The sequence below is a fragment of the Camponotus floridanus genome, unplaced genomic scaffold (genome assembly GCF_003227725.1).
Source record: "Camponotus floridanus strain SB8 unplaced genomic scaffold, Cflo_v7.5 scaffold33, whole genome shotgun sequence".
Classification (NCBI taxonomy): Eukaryota; Metazoa; Arthropoda; class Insecta; order Hymenoptera; family Formicidae; genus Camponotus; species Camponotus floridanus.
In genome coordinates, this window is record NW_020229470.1 from 332,242 (window position 1) to 351,239 (window position 18,998).

General features: G+C 40.1%; 1 protein-coding gene across 1 annotated transcript in view; it reads right to left on the reverse strand.

Annotated features, from left to right (window-relative positions):
• The window catches only part of LOC105257937 (protein turtle), a 211,172-nt gene that overhangs the window by 164,280 nt on the left and 27,894 nt on the right, over positions 1-18,998 (reverse strand). The window contains exon 2 of the mRNA XM_025410625.1: positions 11,328-11,385. The gene's annotated coding sequence lies outside the window, so the exon portion shown is untranslated. The remainder of the gene's footprint in view (positions 1-11,327; positions 11,386-18,998) is intronic.

Genomic DNA, 18,998 nt, shown 5'->3' on the forward strand with positions numbered 1-18,998 from the left:
AAAGGATTTTGTTATCACGACGATTCGGAAAAGGACTGGACAGAGCGTTTAGCGGGCTTTTCGTAGTAACAAGATTATTACTTTCCTCAATCGCTTTTGCTCGCTCGCAAGCGGATTGAAAGATAAGAAACGACCGAAGCAAGAGAAACACACTGCTCTAAGACTTTCTTGACAGTGCCGAAAGAATCACGGAATCTCTCTTTTTCTTCTCTCGCGCTCTCCTTTTCTCCATCTATCTAACCGTCTACCACAGACTCGATCTCTTTGAGAACGGCTGAATAATAGAACAGAATCGTCGTAGCTCGAGGCTGGCTAACCTGTATTCTCGCACCCTCTGACTAGTCGAGAATAGTTGTGAATAACGATGCTCGAGGGAGAGCGCTAGTCCCTTGTCGATGTTGGCGCTCCAAGAACCATCAACCCAACCCTACCAAACGTTCCTTTCCCCTTTTCGCTCGCTAGTGACATACAGTTGACCATACTTTCTATAAAATAAAATACGTGTCGCGCCAGCTTTTCATATCGGACATACGAAGACGATACAAGAGAAGTAGAGAAGAGGAGAAAAGTACCATCGTCTCTTGTTTCCCTCCTAAATACGACGTGACGTGAAAGACAAAGAAAACGGGGTGTCGAGTTTGAGCGTCAATCGATGGCGAAGCTTCAATCGTCGACTGACGTAAGCAGATATTTTTTCGCATCTCGCCCGACTCTACAATTCTTTAGAAAATTATACTCGGAGATTTTAATCATGTACAAATATAATAATAAAGCACCGTCAAGCAGAAGAATCGAATGAAAATTATATTTTCCTTATTCTGGGAAATGCAAAGATTTATCAAGAGACATTTAATGAAAAAAAGTCTAGCTATTTTAATAAAATTCTATCGCGAAATTTCTTCGTGTACCGATATTGACATTTCTGAAAAAAAAGATCTGCAAAAAATTTTGTATCATTTGCTTTATGGACTAATAAAATAATGTGCTTATGAAAAAGTATATGTAAATATGTAAATCGTTCACTTTTCAATTAAACCGCGAATAAATTGAAACACCATCACTGTCGAGGAAGTCTCTCGTTTTTCCATTTTTTCCTTAATTAATATTCACCAGCGTGTCTTGATTAAAATAAATCGTCATTTTTGAAAGCACGCCGTATCGCTGGCAGGAAAAAAAACAATTTCGTCGCAATTTACATGCAGGAAGGCAGAAACGCTCGTCGATAAATCAGAATTATCGATGATGCATTACAACGTGACACAAATCATATTGCTACGTGAAGGCTACGTTAAAACTAAAGTTAAAAAAAGTTTGATATTGTAATATTATTAATGAAGCCGCAAAAAAGACCTAATAGAAACCCACATTTTCACTCTACGTTTTATCGATATTTGTAATTTTCTATCTAATTAAGTAATTATTTCTAAAAGTATACGTAAGACCAGTTTTTTGAATTTTTCTTTCGCTTCGCGCGCAACCTGCCTATTTGCTTTTGACGTAACGTACAATGTGCAATTCAACATCCAACACATTAAGCTAGCAGACTAGACAGAGGAGTAAAATTTGGAAACAGTTACATCAAGATAAACCGAGCTAAAGCGGTACAATTAGAACGCGAGAAGAGCAAAGCCGAAACAGGGCGGTGGGCCGCCTGACACTACATGTTTGGCCGAGGAAGACAAAGCAGAAACCATTCGAGGCGCCGGCCGCCCCCGCGGGAGTTGACGAGCAAATGGGGCAGAGGGTTGGAAAACTTAACAATGCCCGGAGGTCGTCGCGTCACGAAGGAGGGAGGCCAAAAGCGAGGAGTTTCGCGAGAGAAGAGAAGAGACGAGTGGAAAAAAAGTCGGGTCGGTCGAGGAGGACAGAGCGCCATTAAAAATGTCATTCCTCATTCCCGTCTTGCTATTTAATGGCGTTTATCTCCGCAAGTTTTCCAATAAATTCTTTACGGTGCGAACAACCGATTATTGCGTGCGATTTTTCGAATCGATATAAGTTTCAATTTTATTCGCTACAAAAGCTGTCAAACTTACACGCGCGGTCTTCCTCGCATTGACGACAGCATCTGTCGGTTAAAGAAAGGAACGGATTAATCAGGAGTAACATCTCGCATAAATTTTTCGAAAGAGAGGACTCCATTAAGAGATGGAAAAGTGCATATCTCGAAAGCAGGGAATTAGAAGAAGCGTCCGGTTATTTTCTTTCGCGACACCTCTCCGAACCGCCGCGCCGCGGATACGGACGCGGGCACTCGGCCAAGATGCCATTTCTCCGGAATCCTCTCTCGACACCTACAGAATTATCGCGGCCCGCCTTCCGTTTTACAATTCCCGCGGGATTCCCCGGTAATACGAGGCGGATACTTATTTTCCGACACGGGCGAACGGACGCGGCCGCAGCCGCGGCGCGACTGGCTTCGCCGAGAAATCCACCGGAGACATCCGGGAGTGCTTTATCGTTATTCGCTGCATACATATCGGCGCCGCGCTCGAGATTTCGAAGCGAATGTTCTTAATGCACTCCCTGGCCCGCGAGCGCAAACGCGACACTTGTACTTTGCGGAAGAAGATCATACATTTATCTACCGTATCTTGTTTACGTAAAGGAATACACTTTGATTTCGCTCCGAGAGATTGAATTTTATTCTTGTGTCCATTCCTCTGTCCATTTTTCCTAAAAGGGAGTTTTATACACAACTATATCATTATTGTAATCTTTATAATAATAATATTAGACATAATAAATGATAATAATTTTAGAGAATATATCGCGGTCGCGGAAAAAACATTATTCATGTTTTGCAAGCATAAAATGACAGGGAGCAAATGTCATCACAAATGAGAAAAAATGACATATGAGAAAAAAAAATTTCATTAAGAAGATTTATTTATTAGAGAAATACTATCAGCGATTATATATCAACTATCGATTCCATGATGATATTGCACGAAGCAACCCCCCTCATCGCAATACATGATTTCTCCGATTTCGCGGAGCTCCCTTGTGGAGCATTTGGAACTTCCCGAAACTTCAGAATGTGATATATCGGGGATACGGGAAGAATTCTATTCCCAACAGAGGAAAACTCAGTGCAGCCACGTGTTTTCTTCGCGTGGAAGATCCCATCGTGGACTGTGAACGCTCCGCGAGGAAGTCGACACAAAATCTCGATGGAAACTTTCGAAAAGCTTCCGCCCGCCTTCTTGGCATTACTTCCGCCTCCGTCTCGCCGTCATCCAAAATCCGTTTCCTAAATCTCGTACCTAGCCGAAGCTACTTCCACCATAAAATCACGCGCGCGTAAAACGGGCAATAAAGGGAGAGATAAGAACGCGCGCGCGCACAAGCTTTCATGAAAAACGGAAAAAGATTAACGAGCCGAAAAGCATTCAAATTTATCGCGCATGACGTGAAATGTTAAAAAAATTATCGATACAAAATTTTTTCATCGTAAGAAAATATCGATATTTTCCTCATTAAATGATAATAGACAATTTACTTATAGATTAAATCTATATAATTTGCTTTTCTCGACCTAAAAAGGACAAATAAATAATTACTTATTGGATAAATTATCCGTTGATGAAACGGGACGGGAAAATGGGACACGTCATTCAGATATTAAACTTGCATACTTTAATTAGTATCGAATATGCCTCCCACACACTATGTTTCACATCTCTAGGGAACGAAGCTCAACGGGATACAGTGATAGCCAGTGAAAGCGAGTACCGTAGCAAGCTAGAATCAAGCCTTTCGAAAGAATTGACTCACAGCAAGAGGTAAAATCGACAGCATAATAGCAATTTCCAGAAGACATTTAAGGTACCGTGCAAAGACGTTGACGCTACCATCATCATCATCGGGAAACGGAGGACAACCCTCGCGTAACAAGGGGATGAACAGGAGAATGATGAAGATGGCGAATGTGAGAAAGACGAGAAGCGACGAAGAAAGAGAGAGAAGAGAAAAAAGCAGCGGGAACGCGTCCGACGTTCGACTTATTCAAATGAGCCGATAGATTGAGCCACGAAGGTGCCATTTGTTTCTTTCTCCAAAGCTTCTCGTACACCCGCGACCCGATTTTACCGCCAAGACTATTTCTCTTCTTCCCGTTGCCACATTGTATTCTCAAACGGATTTCGTACCGCGATTGTTAACTTAAAATAACGATTTTCAATCATTTGAACTCTCCTTCTCTCTCTCCTTCTCTCCCTCTCTCTAGATTTAAGGAGATATTAACGTTTTCATTGAATAATATCGCGTCAAGTTTTTCTTTTTGCATTCATTATCATATTAACTATATAAAAAATATAATAGTAATAATAATAATATTTTTATCATAATTTTTGTATATATTTTTTGTTTCTTTTTCTTTAATAGATATTTTGTGACAACATATTAAAATGACAGGACTTTAACTTTGAGAGAAATAAAAAATGAATTACAGCACACAAGTTGCTTTATATATTATATAATATATAATCTGAATATTTTAAATGCATACTATGCTGACCAAACAAGATAATGGACGACTATGAAGAAGCGAGCATTTCACATCGTTAACGAGTGCGGAGGTCTGGAAATAAAAATCGTCGGAAGAAAAGAACCCAAGCGAGAGAAAAATGAAAATGCAGATGTATATACGCGATATATTATATATTATCGACATGACGTATTATTATATAAAAGATGACAATTTTATTTACATATAATAGAATATTCAAATCTTTGCTTCTTGCATTAAAATTAAATTTTAGAATAATTTTTCGTTGAAGAAAACATTAACATTAAGGAAATAAAAATTTAAACGTTCCCTCTATATGAATAATTTGTATATCCTAAAAATATAAATCGAATATGTTAGAAAGAGGGACGAAAGATGTCACAATTGATAAATTTCAATAAAATGATAATATGCATGTTACATGCATATTGCGACGAGATTTTTGCGACACCGATAATAATTATAATGATGATATTCATAATGAAGACATAAAAAATTTGAAATGAAAACGAGAGAGATGCGAAGATGGATAGGAAAGGATAAAGGGTACAACGGACCAATGGGGCATTTATTCCGATTTTCCACGTCATTTCCTCGCATCGTTGCGATAGGAAATTTCCTCGGCCCGTGATACGACGAGGAAGAATCAGTCGACCGGATTCGAATCGGTGCGTCCGCAGTAACGTGAGAGAATCGCAAGCGCGAACTCTCTCCGCTGGCCGTTCTGCACGTGTTACTACCCCTTTTTCCTTCGCCCATCTGGTTGCTCGGCGCATCTACCTTTTCCCCAAACCCTTATTTGCTTCTTTTCTCTCCACCGCAGTTTCTCTCGCATTGAGTCTGCCTGCCACTAATGCGAAAATCAGCACAAAAGAGAAAGAAAGAGAGAGAGAGAGAGAAAGAAGAGGATACTATTCCTCAAAGCTCTTTCTTTATATTTCTGTTCGACTGACGTTGAACCATAACGAGCACCGCCGGCTAAAAACACGATCGCATACAATCGGAGCCCTTATGCGATTTTAATCGGATGGATGGAAGTGCATCCGGGATTGCAATTCACATCAAAATTCTCGTGATAAAAATGTAAATCTTATCTTTACTGATATCACTTTTTAATTTTTTTTTTTGTGAGCTGCGTATTGCACGAAAATAATAGCATATCTATCATTGAAGTAAAACCATCTGTTTTTATCGAGTGGATTAAATCCATTGCAGTTCGATGAATGAATGAATAATAAATTTCATGTCGCTTATGCATCTTGATAATAAAAAAAAATATAAGTACATTTTTTCTATATTACAAGAAATATACAGAATAATAAATGCGAAAAACTTGCATGCTGTTTCATTATAATTTCTTTTTTAATTTTGGAGCTTCTTCTCGTAATAATATTTTCGTGAAAGAGAATATTACTTGGGGAGTACTTGTGGGTTTTCAGTTAAAATACAAAGGCAAAAAAGAATGAAAGCGAAGCGCGAACACGTAGAGACAGCAAGAAGAAGCCGTATTACGATAACGGAAGTGGTCACGATCTATGTCAACGTACATGTACGCGTTATATGCTTGGAACACGATGCACACCTGGGTCTCCCTCGCGCGCAACTAGTAAAAGTAACCTTATCCTAACTCACAAAGAGAACAATAAGGTGAACCAGGCTACGCCAAACTCGGCCTTCCTGTTCTGACCGTGAGAGCGTAATTAATTTATTCCTTTATAACGGATCACTCATATAAAATAAGAAGCCATTCTATTGTCTCTTCACTTTTCCCCACATTATGCGAGGGATAATGACTTTCCCTAAAGCGTTAGCGATTACGCTAACCTTGTTGTAAGTGGCGTCTTCCCAGGAACGCGCCGTAATTTACAGAGGAACACGCCTCGAAGCCTCGTTCTTACGCATGTTCTCACTTACGCGTGAAATTCCCCCTCGACGGCGGAATTTCGAATTCAGTGCGCGCCATGCGAAGCAATAAATTTCAGCGAACAATCATTCGAGGGATCGGCTTTTAATGACCCTGCCACGAGCTCGGCTCGAGCAATATTGGAGCAACCTGATCGATTAGATAGCGAATGTTTCGTGACTTTTTCCTTCCCTCACTATACGTCGTCTCCCTTCGGCCTCGACCGAAGAGAGCAATCGATTCATTTTATTATTTGCCCTCCAATCCTCCAATCCGGCCCAATCCCGCATTTAATAAAGTTCTTTTGTCTCGATTCTATTTATTCGCATTTAACGAGAAATCGCGAATAAATGGGACTTTATTCGGAGCCGCCGTTTGTCTATCATAAAAAACGGCTAATTCTTGCGATATCCAATAGTGAATCTAATTACATACTTCTTATTCTTATACGAAATAAAAATTACAAGATGTATAGTCATACATAATAATTACAAGAACTGTTAATGTCTCTATTTATTTTCGAAAGGTATGTAATTATATTTTTCTTACACAAGACATCTGTCTCCTAAGGATAAGTATTGATGGAGTATGTCTGAAAAAATTGAGAGCGATGATTGAGATTGATGTGTGGCTGGTCATTGACTGTTTGGTCATAAGAGAGTGCGAGGGAAGAAGTAGGAAACAAAAGGCCGAAACGTGCACATTAAGTTTACATCAAGCCATCTTTTGCCACCCTCCCAGCTCCACCGTCGTCTTCTCCTCCTTCCCGCGCACCCCGTGCCACGGAATAAGAAGTCGCTTTCCAGCCCGTAAAAGTGAATGCATAAAAGTGCGCGTCGCGAATGCATAAAATGACGAATAAACTCCCCGCCGTAGAATATTCGTGCTTACTTCTTCCCTCTCTGTCCTTTGCTTTCTCTTTCTCTCGCGTTCCCTCTCTTTCTCGGCCACGTCAGACGGGGCTGAAAGAGAAAGAGAGGGAACGAATCTCACACAAGAGCACGCGATGTACCCTTCTTTCTCCTGCACCTCTCTGTACCATGTCGCGTGGGATGCGTCTATACTCGAATCCATCGACTTTCACGCGCTTTCCTACTATCCGAACCAATCTTGTATCCCATCCCCGAGGAGACCATTGCGCAAGGTAAGTGCATACTCTCCACACCTTTGACAATATCGACTATATTCGGCTCGTGAGATTTTCATCGACGATTTTTGAGCGAAGGGCTACATATGGAAGAATATCTCAAGAACGTGAAAGGAAGAGAAGTGCATACATTATAATTTTATGAAAAGTCATCGCTGTTTTTTACCTCGAAAAATCATATAAAATAATCGGCTCCTAAAATTCTAAAGTTTTAAATAAAATAAAGTTTCCGACTTATTTTTTCAATTAATCGCGAATATACATATTTTCTATAAAGTATCGGAAAGATATGCTATCGCCGCAAATTACACGATGATGCAGATTCTCTTCCCTTTAGCTGCAGATTTCTGCGCTTAAAGCGAAATCAAGACATGTGCATTAATCTTTCGACACGAGAGAGAGAGAGAGGAGAAGGAAAACTGAAAGGAAACGCACAATACACAGTTAAATATAACATCGTCTTTGGAGGGCGATGCAACCCAGCGTGGCGGACGCAACGAAGGAGATGCAACGAGTTTTGCTTGCTCTCGTATTTTACATGCCGGTTCACGCGTGCAAACAGCCAGCATACCGCTTTCTGTACGCCTGCACCGTCGTCACCGCGGAAAGACGTTGTGGGCGAAGTGAGAATGTAAATCAGACGACGCGCGAGCCTCGGAGTTACATGACTCAAGCAGTACGGAAACACCGCACTTTAACACACCGCAATGTAGACAGACGTTTCGCCGACAGCGCAGAATCCGAAACTTCTTTCCGTTTTGCACGTGACAAGGCACACAGCGCACGGTATTTTTTAAGTACTCGCCATTCGCGCGGAATGTTTTTCATAATGTCAATCTCTCGTATCGCGCATCTATACATCGCGGTATAAAAAAAAAAATGATTTTACACGACGGCATTGAATATCCCATAACATTATTATACATCTATTCCATGGCGTTGTCGATAACATATTCCATTTGATTGTACGACATAAAATTCGCAGTGAGATGCGTCTCGCTACGATGTTATTGCAGATAAAGGGAGAGAGGACGAATTTCAAGCGACTCGTCCGGCGTGGACCGCGATCGAATCTCACGAACCTCACAGCGCGATCGGAAACGACGATTGAAAATATTTACGAGGATGTCAGGGCGCATCATTGCTCGAGAGGATCGTCCGTTTCCCAGTATTTGAGACAGGTATATCCGTTGCGAGAACTTTTTGCGTCCGACCGGCTTCGATTGATCGTTTTACCTCAAGTTACTGTATACTCGACACAATGCGGTTCGACTTTAATATATCGCCGATATTACCAGCTTGCGGAAACGAGCAGCGAAAAGAGGCAACGTGAAAGCAGACTCGAGGACGAGCATGTAAAAAGCAAAAGGAAAAGAAAAAATAACGCGAGATGGAGAAGGGAAAACGTCATTCTTCGGAAGTTCAGTTAGGTTTCAAACGAATTGCACTTTGAAAAATCAATGAATAAAGCGCTTAAATCGACGAATGACTAGTTTTTTTTTTGCAATTCTAGTTCCGCTAACTGGCTCGTTCTGCTGGTAAATTACAAACCGTCGTTAAGCGATAGCGACCATTTGCATTTTTGTTGCTTGTATTCGCGTATGTTCGGTACACAATATGCGACACTTGAAAAAAAGATTGCTTTCAATCGCCGGAATCGAGGAGGAAGCGCGCTATAAAATGTAAATAACCAATTAAACGGCGAAGCTGCATTTAAATGATGTCAAGGTATGCAAAGCTGCCGAGGAGCTAGCTTAGGGATTTTACTCGTCTTTAAATTATTTTCCGTACCAATTCTCCGTCTCTTCCGGTAATCGCAAGCCGGCTGCAATGTGCATGAATAAATAAGACGCTTTCGGTAGTGCTTAGCGTGGAATGGAAGAGAACTGCGTCTTCAAAGAAAAGTTACCTCGTCAGTCACAGAACGACAATGTACGAATCGCTGTGCATGTTGAAATCGAGTTAAATCTGTTTATAGACTTTTCCTCGAAAAATTTCTCAAAGATTGTTCTTACATAAAATAAAGCATTCAATTATCTAATAATATTTTTTAACCAATTAATTACGCGCCTGTTCTCTTTGCTAAGTTTACAGCTCGGTATAAATTCTCCCATTCATTTCCGAAATATCGCACTTTTCTCTTTTTTTTTCGCGTCTAAAATACAAAGGACCTCCCGCCGCGACGCAAGTTTGATTTTAATTAAGCACGCTAACTCCACCGAGACACCTTTTCTTCCGATTGTCGTCGCCGATGCTTGCATTCAACGTGCTGAGAAAAGTCTACTTGTAGCGTAAAAATTTTACGCCATTTATTTCGCCCGCTGACGAGGACGCTAACGAGGTACGATGCAGGCAACCAAGCAATAATGTCGGAACATAATGTAGTAATATCGGAAATATAATTCTCTAAGGGACATTAATATAAATGAGCAACAAAATGCGCGCTTCCAATTTGTAAATTACAAGTCTAAACCATGTGAGCGCGTAACGGATACGTATCTCATAGGGTACATTGCTAAATTTCGGGTTGACATCAACAGATCAGCATCCACCACGGCTCCATTCCCGCAACGTAACATCGTCAATCAAGTGGATACCAACGCCAACCTCTGGTGGAAGCTTCGCGGTCCAACCATGCGTACGAACACGTTCTATGTAGACACGTACAAACGCATGCATATCTGTCACAGGACGGTAAAGGCGGAGGGATGTCTCTCCAGAGAGAAAGATCTTGCGTCGTTTCGACGACGATGCCGATATTATCTCGAGACCCGTCGAGAGACTCAAACGACGCACGCATCGCGGGAAAAATATTTATTCGACCGCGTCGCGGAAAAGAGATTTTTCTTCCATACTTTGCGACGAACATGCGTACGGGCCCGTGTCCTGCTCGGGCGGATGCATCGGTTCTTTTGGGATTCACCGGAAACGAGAAGTTTCAATCCGCTTGAAGCAACGAGCGAATACGGACGGAAGTCCGGGGGCAATATTGAAAAGGGATGAAACGTACGACCTCGACGTCTCCGGTTTCGCATCTTTTTTTGCGAATGATTTGTGCAACTGATATTGCGAAAAAAAAATACATTCGCGAATCCATGCCTCGTATGGAGGCTAAACGCACATGGCTTGTCAGTTGCATCGCGCATACACATGCATAATTCTGACCTCATAGGCGCGCATTGAAATGTTTCGATATATACTTTGAATAAATTTCCATATTCTTTGAAAAGTATCAAAACAAATCTACAATTGCAAAAGTTTATCTTCATTGAATGTATTTATTCGCGAAAGATGCCAGAAACGGCCATGAAAAACGGGAAAGCGAAAGCAAACTTTCTTCAAATTTTGATTCGAAACGTTTAAAGAAATCATATATCTAATTATTTATTGCATTATTTAATTTTTCACTGCAATAAAATATTTTAACATTTCGAATAACACACATACGTGGCGCCTGTGTTCGATACGAAAAGCACCATTTCGCATACGTCGTCGGCGGAGGGCGAAATAAATCGGCGGGCTGCAGCCACGGTCGATTTGATTTCGATTCTGGAATGGGCGAGAGCGCAATCGAGGCTCACGTTAATTACCAGCAATTTCGGCGTTTCGCCGCTCTTTAAACACCGCCTTGGGAATTAAGCGCCACGCTATATAGTCAATAGTAGAGAGAATATAAGCGGAGCAAAGGGAGAGGGGCAGGATAGACGCGCTCATTTCTTGCAGCCGTTTACAATTTATAATCCTATTACAAGATTCGGCATACTCACTGGTGCGCGCCGCTCCAAGTCCGCGAAGCGAAAGCCCCTCTCTGGAAAGATACCAGTTCTAAAACATAGAAAGAGAAGAAAATTGAGTATCCCGTATGTTAATCGCAGCTATAATAATTATACAGTTTATTATTCACTTCAAGTAAAGAAACTTGTGATTTTGAAATAATTTTACAATGTCTCTCGTAAAATGTTATAAATAAATTTCGTATTGGAATCTTAGATTGTTTACCAATGTGTACGCAATTTAATGCAGTTATAATGAATAATTTAATTAAAAGCAATCTTAAATAGATATGTAAAAAGATATTCTCGTTGCATTAGCAGCATTAATAAACATGATATTAATTACGACAAAGGGTTATCATAGGATAACGAGAAGTAATATCAATTTTCCAGGCATTTCTAGGAAGTACATCATTAATGGCTTTATTCGCGTGAGAAGAGAATGGCGGCGCGTTAATTGATTTTTCATTCGACAAAGCCGCCAGAAGCCCTTCAACGTCCCGTAGACGGAAAACGAGCAGTTCGCGGTAGAAATCCTCGTGAAAACAGTCGGCGCATCCGGTAACTGGCTGGATCTGAAATCCTCTCAGCGGAAATCTTTCTTCGCTGGAATATTTAGCGACCGAGCAAATCGTACAACGGATGCAATGAAAATGTACGAAGAAAATCGTTCCTTCCGCTCGACGGAAATTTGAAAATCTCTCGATAAACGCTTTAATTTTCGGGTGAAATAGCGCTTTTTTCCCAAACGCCACATCATAATACGCTGTCGAAGAAAAAAGTTCCCTTTTTCAAATTGAAAGTAACGCGAATTATTCTATGCAAAAACGTCTCATTTAACTTACAAGAGGCGGCAACTACCTCGCTACAGTTCATGCAAATGATGATTCATGCTCAAACGTAACGCTATTCGTTTTAACGAAGTCGCGAACGAACGGAAACGTGAAAGTTCTGGCGAAATTAATTTTCTCACACGACCCTTGTAGTCCCAAAACAGAAATCGCGAGGATCTGGGTGCAACTAAAAGCGTGGCGCATGTGCAATTCATTTCGCTCATTCATTATAGATTTTAATACCAGTCGCGTCGGGATCTCATCATAAATTAAATCCTGGCAGACAAAACTCCGACAGTACTCAAATCTACATGATATGATCTGAAAGCGCGAAGGGAGGAGGAGATTGTAATTTTTGAAAAGGATTTTTTAAATTTTCCAAGGATGATGTGCGCCTTGCAATCAATATACCGCTTTTAACATCGCTAATTTAATTTCACATTTCAATTTTAATGAAGTTTACGACAAACAAAGATATAATATATTTTGTGTGTCGATAAACATTTACATCATCATACTTTACATATTTTATTTAGTTTATAAAGAAAAAACAGTATGTAGAGATACACATGAATTATAATACAAACTCTATACATTATAACACAATGTAACACGTACATTTCATTACATGCATATTTATGAAATTTATTAAAATTTCATTAATGCATAATGGAAACTGTGTAATTGCTTTTACATAAAAGAATATTAAATCGAATTTAAAGCACGAATGCAAGAGGCGAATGGAAAAGTGGCAAATATTGGAAACTACGCCAATGTGAATACACCGGCAAACTCGATGCACGTAGATTCCGTGTGTTCACGTGACTGTGACGTTCGCACACTCTCCGACTATCCCAGGAGGGCACGCGAGGAGAGGCCATTAAGTGGCACCAGCCAGTTTTCCCGTCGTTTCTTCGCGATACCGTCGGCTGGCAATATATTTCCCTCCCTTTTAATTACACGCATTACTTACGCTCGTTAATTAGCTTCTAGCCGAGGATCAGAAAGCCGAGGAGGGTGAGCGCCAGACATCGGATGCAAGCATTTGCCTCGAGTACTATCGCTCCCCTTTCCCACCCTCTACGAGAAGAAATCTCCTTTTGCTTGATTATAATGTCAATCTCACGGTCTCTTTAAAAAAATAAATTTCTAAAAATTAATATTTATTTATCATCGAAGAAATAGCGATCGCTGGAATTGTATGATAGAAGAATTGCGTGATAGATATTGACCGCTTAATCAAGTAATTTGCGCAAAATCAATTTAGTCAATTAGTAACCTCTCGCTTCGATCTATCTTCAATGAATTAAATAAGAGGTTTATCGTTCGTAATATCGATGAAGAAGAGTTTAAGAATGTCGTTTGATTTCACTTCAATGTGATTATCGAGAGTCAACTTTGAAAGCTTTATCGGCCAATTCTGAGCAAATCCATAAACGTACTTTTTTAAGTCGAGGGAAAAGAGAGTTTTTTATATTTTCAATTCAGAGAGTATCGCGGGAGAACGGTCGGACGGATCTCAAGTTTCTCCTTTCAATATCTTTCTCCCAATTCTTCTATCATATCTGAGAAAGCCGGCTTCTTCTGCGCTTTAAAACCTGAAGAAGTCGACGCTACGCCTGGAGATGTAGACGACAACGAGGAGGAAGAAGAATGAGATCGTTGGTAAATCGTTGGCGGAAAATCGATCCTCGGTGACTTTTATACGGCAACATTTCGCGGTGTATTACTATGATATGCCAGGCGCCAAGTACGGTTGAAGGGGAATAAGAGGGAGACGCGCATTCTTCTCTATTTGCATCGGGGCTTGCTTTTTTCCTTTCTTCACGGTCTCAATTACTGATGCGCCATTGTTGGCTACTTCTCTCAATTTGCCGAATAGCACTCTAATGTATAGTTGGTGAATTATGGTAAGCTACTTATAAAAACGAGGTATAGATCGTTTGGAAATCGTACAGTTGATTGAACATCAAGCACATAACGCCGTTTACGATTTAAAATTATATTTGGAAAAAAATCTAGAATCTTGAGTAAAAAGCGTTGCTTTTTATTCGCTTGAGTGCGCGATCTAACAATACGAAATTGGCAAAATAATAATAGATACGTTATATATATATATATATCTTCTTTCGAAGTACATATTTGCTCGACTAACGCACCCATAATTCATAATCTACGGCCCTCTCCTGAGATCGTGACTGTTCATATCGAGAGAGAGAAGGCTTCATGAAGATACATGCATCGAGTTGCCGGCAAATACAGAATCACAGATCCGTGCTAATAATTTCACAAGTTGGTCGATAAATTTCTAGGTAGGTAGTAAGGAGGTACCATGAAAATCGTAAGCGCAGAAACGCGAGGATTTGACCGTATATCACAATGTGCACACGCGCTAGGGGAAAAAACTTTACCACCCATTGCTAAAAAATATAGCACCCTACGGTATAAGAGGGATTCTACAACGAGCGTCGCCCGGTTCTGACTCATATGTGCATATATATGTGTATATATATATATATATATATATATATATACATATATATATGCTGGTTATATAGTACAAGTGACTGCGATAAAATATAAGCAGAGTCCTGAGCTATATTTCGGACGAGAGTAAAATATTATTATATATCAATTTTTTATAATTTATAAAGTTTCTAAAAGACTTATTTCTTAGACATAAAGAATTTTTTTAATCTCTTACTTTTTATCGGAACAAGTTTATTTAGAAAACGTTTCCCGTTCAGCGAAGATGTTAAACAAAATCAAATATATCCAGTTAGTTTCGAAAAATAAACTATTGTAATCCTGCAATAAAATACACGAAAAAGTATCCTCCTGTTTTCAACCAATATATATACATATATTGCAAGTTGGACAAAATATCACCCCGAAGGTCTCTTTGTACGAGCCGTTACTTCGCTTCTATTCGTGTGATCCATTATACCACTTGCAAACAAATCACCGCGCCTTTGAAACAGGGCTCGACGAATATGGAAGTGTGTCATCGGGTCGTGACAACGGCTTCGTGTGGCGTACTTTTACCGATGCCTCGTTTCACTTTCGCGTGGGGCCTACACGTCAGGGTCATTCGCGCCGCTCGTTCGCGTTACGTCGCGTTCGCTCGCTTTCTCTCTCCGTGAACTTGAAATCGAATTATACACGCTTACGCAGCCAAGCGGTTACGCAATTCGTCGTGATACCTCGCGCGTCGATACCTGCCAACGTTTCAAAGCTGAAGCTATTGAAAACACTGACAGCTTTTCGCGAATTAACCTCCAGCGATGCAGGTAGAAACCGATAGATAATTTAATCTCCATTTTGAATTTTTTTTCGTACACTGTCCAATTATCCATGTTAAAAATTTATTTATTTATAATAAAAAGTACACGACAATAAAATTTTCGTTAAAATAAATAGCCACTTTACGATGTGCAAATAAACCGCGAATGAAACTTGCGTCTCGTATACGTAAACGAAATTGTATAACGAGATTGTTCAGCACAAGAGTTGAACGCCGCAAATTAGATCTGCTTGATTTCTGATAACATTTACCAACTTTCGGTTAGCTTATACACACACTCCGATTAACGAATTACCTGCCGCGTATTCCCCATCCTCGAAGGAAATGAAGTCGAAGCAACGCCGGAAAATTGGAGACAAGAGGAACGGAACCGGATTTATCGCTTTGGATCTCTCTCTCTCTCTCTCTCTCCTTTTCTCTCTCTCTCTGCTCGAGTCTATAGCAATAATATCCGCAGATGATTCAACTCGTCTCGAGGGCGTCTTCGGGATACAGCAATAACAGAATAATTGCTATTCCCACGTGCAATGAGTATACTCATTAAAATGCAGCCGGAACGACATTAATTGTTATTAGTGACTTTTGCGATTAGGAAAAGTCGAGCTCTGCAATTTCGCGTTGCGAGAACATAAAGATCGATGGCAATTTGCTTTTTAACTGTTTCTTAGCTTACTTGTCGTTACTTCGTTCAACTTGTCGCCAGTTTCCATAACGTATCTCTCGCAATATTCCCCTTTTCTCACGTGCGCGCTCTTCTAATACCGTGAAAAAAGAAGCACGCTTCGCTTTCAGAGGCTCCTGCCGGTTTTTGTTCGCCCTATTGTGTCCTAAGTACAACGAGTGCCCGCGATGTCATCGTGCCAGCTGCGAAATTGCCAGCTTCACACGCGCCAGCGGTTGCGTTAATTATGAGAACGAGATGAGTATGCGTTGAAAAAAAAGGGAAAAGAACGCGGAGAGCTCGCGGAAGAAAGGAAAGGGCCGAGGGTGAAAGATTCCCCTTGCCGCGCGTCCGACGACGGGCACAATGCGCAACGCGCAATTCCCAGCAACATCGCGAATTCTCACAGAGAGCTCGACAGAGAGAGAGAAAGAGGGGGAGAGAGAGAGGGAGAGTGCGTTCACTCCACGCTCGAGGAGTCGTCGACCGTTACTACTCTTGACACGTGGAATATCCTGTCGCGCGGCTGTCGATCACGCCTATCGATTATTTACCGACGCGATCTCGCCATTGTTCAACTCGTCGAGGGATCGAGATACGTCGTTTCATTGTCCCGCTTATACCGCAGATAAACCAATTGCGTCTGCAGTTGACGTAAACGCGTTTGTGACTGCGGTAACTATTTCGCTCGCGCGCGCCCAGTTTATTAGAAACGTGATTAGAATTGTTTTTCATCGCTACGTGCCGGGTGACATTGATTTGCATAAATTAACCAAATGAACTTTGTTCTCTCATATATCAGTATGTATCATTACTATTAATAATTATTGTAATTTACAATTAGTTTATAATTAGATTATAATTAGTATCATGAATTACTACAATAATTGTCATAATTATGCGTTTTAATATAATATGGGCATTTTAAATTTCTACAAGATGAAATATAAGAATATAATAGCTTCAAAAAATTTTAACTTAAAAAATCTCCAGAAACTTTTGCTGTGCTATTCTTGTAACATCACGATGAAATCATCAAAATTGAACAGTCAGGAACAGTTACGGATATGTCTTTGTAAAGTGTACAAGCACACTTTAATAATATAAGATGCGTATACAAGATATTGGGGAAAAAGCCAATCCGCGCGAGATAAGCACCATTCAACAGACACCGCTAATCTCGTCCGCGTGTATGAACATCCGGGATCGCTAGCTTTTACGATCTATCCTTAACTGCGATAATGGTGTTATTTATATATATGGTACTCGGTATTCTCACGGCGCGATGCATGCAATGTACGACAAATGCGCGCACCTGCCGAAGCGTATTTTCAGAGAGTAGATCGCGCGCGTGTACACAACGCAATTGTATCCACCGACACAATTGCACATCGGATAACGACTTCTTAGTGCAGAAAGAGAAAGAGAGAACTTCTGATAGTGAGAAAAACATGCTCCTTCCTCTCTTGAAAAAGACACGATACGATAGAGTCGACAAGGAGCATAAGTACATCTGACAATGAGCGAGATGATTTCTTGTTTGTTGCATATAAATTAGGTCGTAATTATGGGCTTCTCAGCAAAAACTTGAATCATCGACATCCGATCTTTGAGGAATATCACGTATTGCATCTTGCCTTTTCATTAGCGGTTATAATTTTAAAAGAAATTTAATTTAATACGTATAATTTTTGCAAGAATTTAATCTAAAGATTCTTTAATTAATGTATTAATAGATAGTGGAATTACAATTTTAACGTGATTTTTCACAAGATGATTTTTCAACAAATTTTGCAAAAGTGAACTCCTTACGCGGCACATCAAGATAGAATGAATGGTTGAATGGAATGTCAGCGAATGAAATTCATATTCACATACCACTCTCTCCGTCACGATATTACTTTATAACCATACATTTCAATAAACTGGAAATTCTGTAATGGAGATTGACAATAGCAAACGTGCAATCGCACCCGTACCCTGATCAACATAAGCGATTGCAACGCCGTGCACCCCGATGCATTAACTGCAGCTGCTGCAGCATTTCTGCATAGGACGGATCGGGGAGCAGGATATTACATTATGCGCATATGGGTCACATAAATACATCGATCTCATTAGTCGCCGATAACAATCGGGCCAATTCATCCGATCGCCGTCAATGACAAAATTACTGAGTGGGTACGAACGACATTTAATTATTCAGTGACCTAAATCAAAGTGCTCATGCATTTAATCTGGTTAATTTTCTCAAGCTAGGTAATCGTTACATTTTGATATACGACATAGTTTATAACAAATATAATTGTCATGTCCATAAATTGCGAGTGTGATAATAAAATAGAGTTCATATAATATTTTTGAATAAGTAAAAAATATATGTTATATAAATAAGGTTATTCAATAAAATTATTCTATCTCAGCTTGTATTTTCTAATAATAAGGATATGAGGAAATTACGCTTGAGTCGCTATCAATTCACAGCGAGAAGCGCTAATAAGACTTCGCTCTTGTTTCGGCCATAATGGCTCATTAGTCGGTCGGAATGGCATGTCTGACTGTGAAAAAAAAACACAAACAGCCCGAGCTGGGAAACTAGCCCATGTCTGATTATCTCGTTAACGACGTCATTGGCAGGGGAATCGATGCGAGAATGCACGGTTGTATTCCGACGTTCTAATTAAGCTAATGAAAGAAACATTTGCAAAAGTTCTTACAGATGTAGTTCAGATATAGAAAGGCTCACAGAATCGTGGCTGCCCTTGTTTTCCAAACCAGATAACAACTTTTCATTCACATTCAATTAGATTGTAATATTTTATTCAAAAATGGCGAATAAGGCATTTGTATTTCATTTTTTGTAGCAT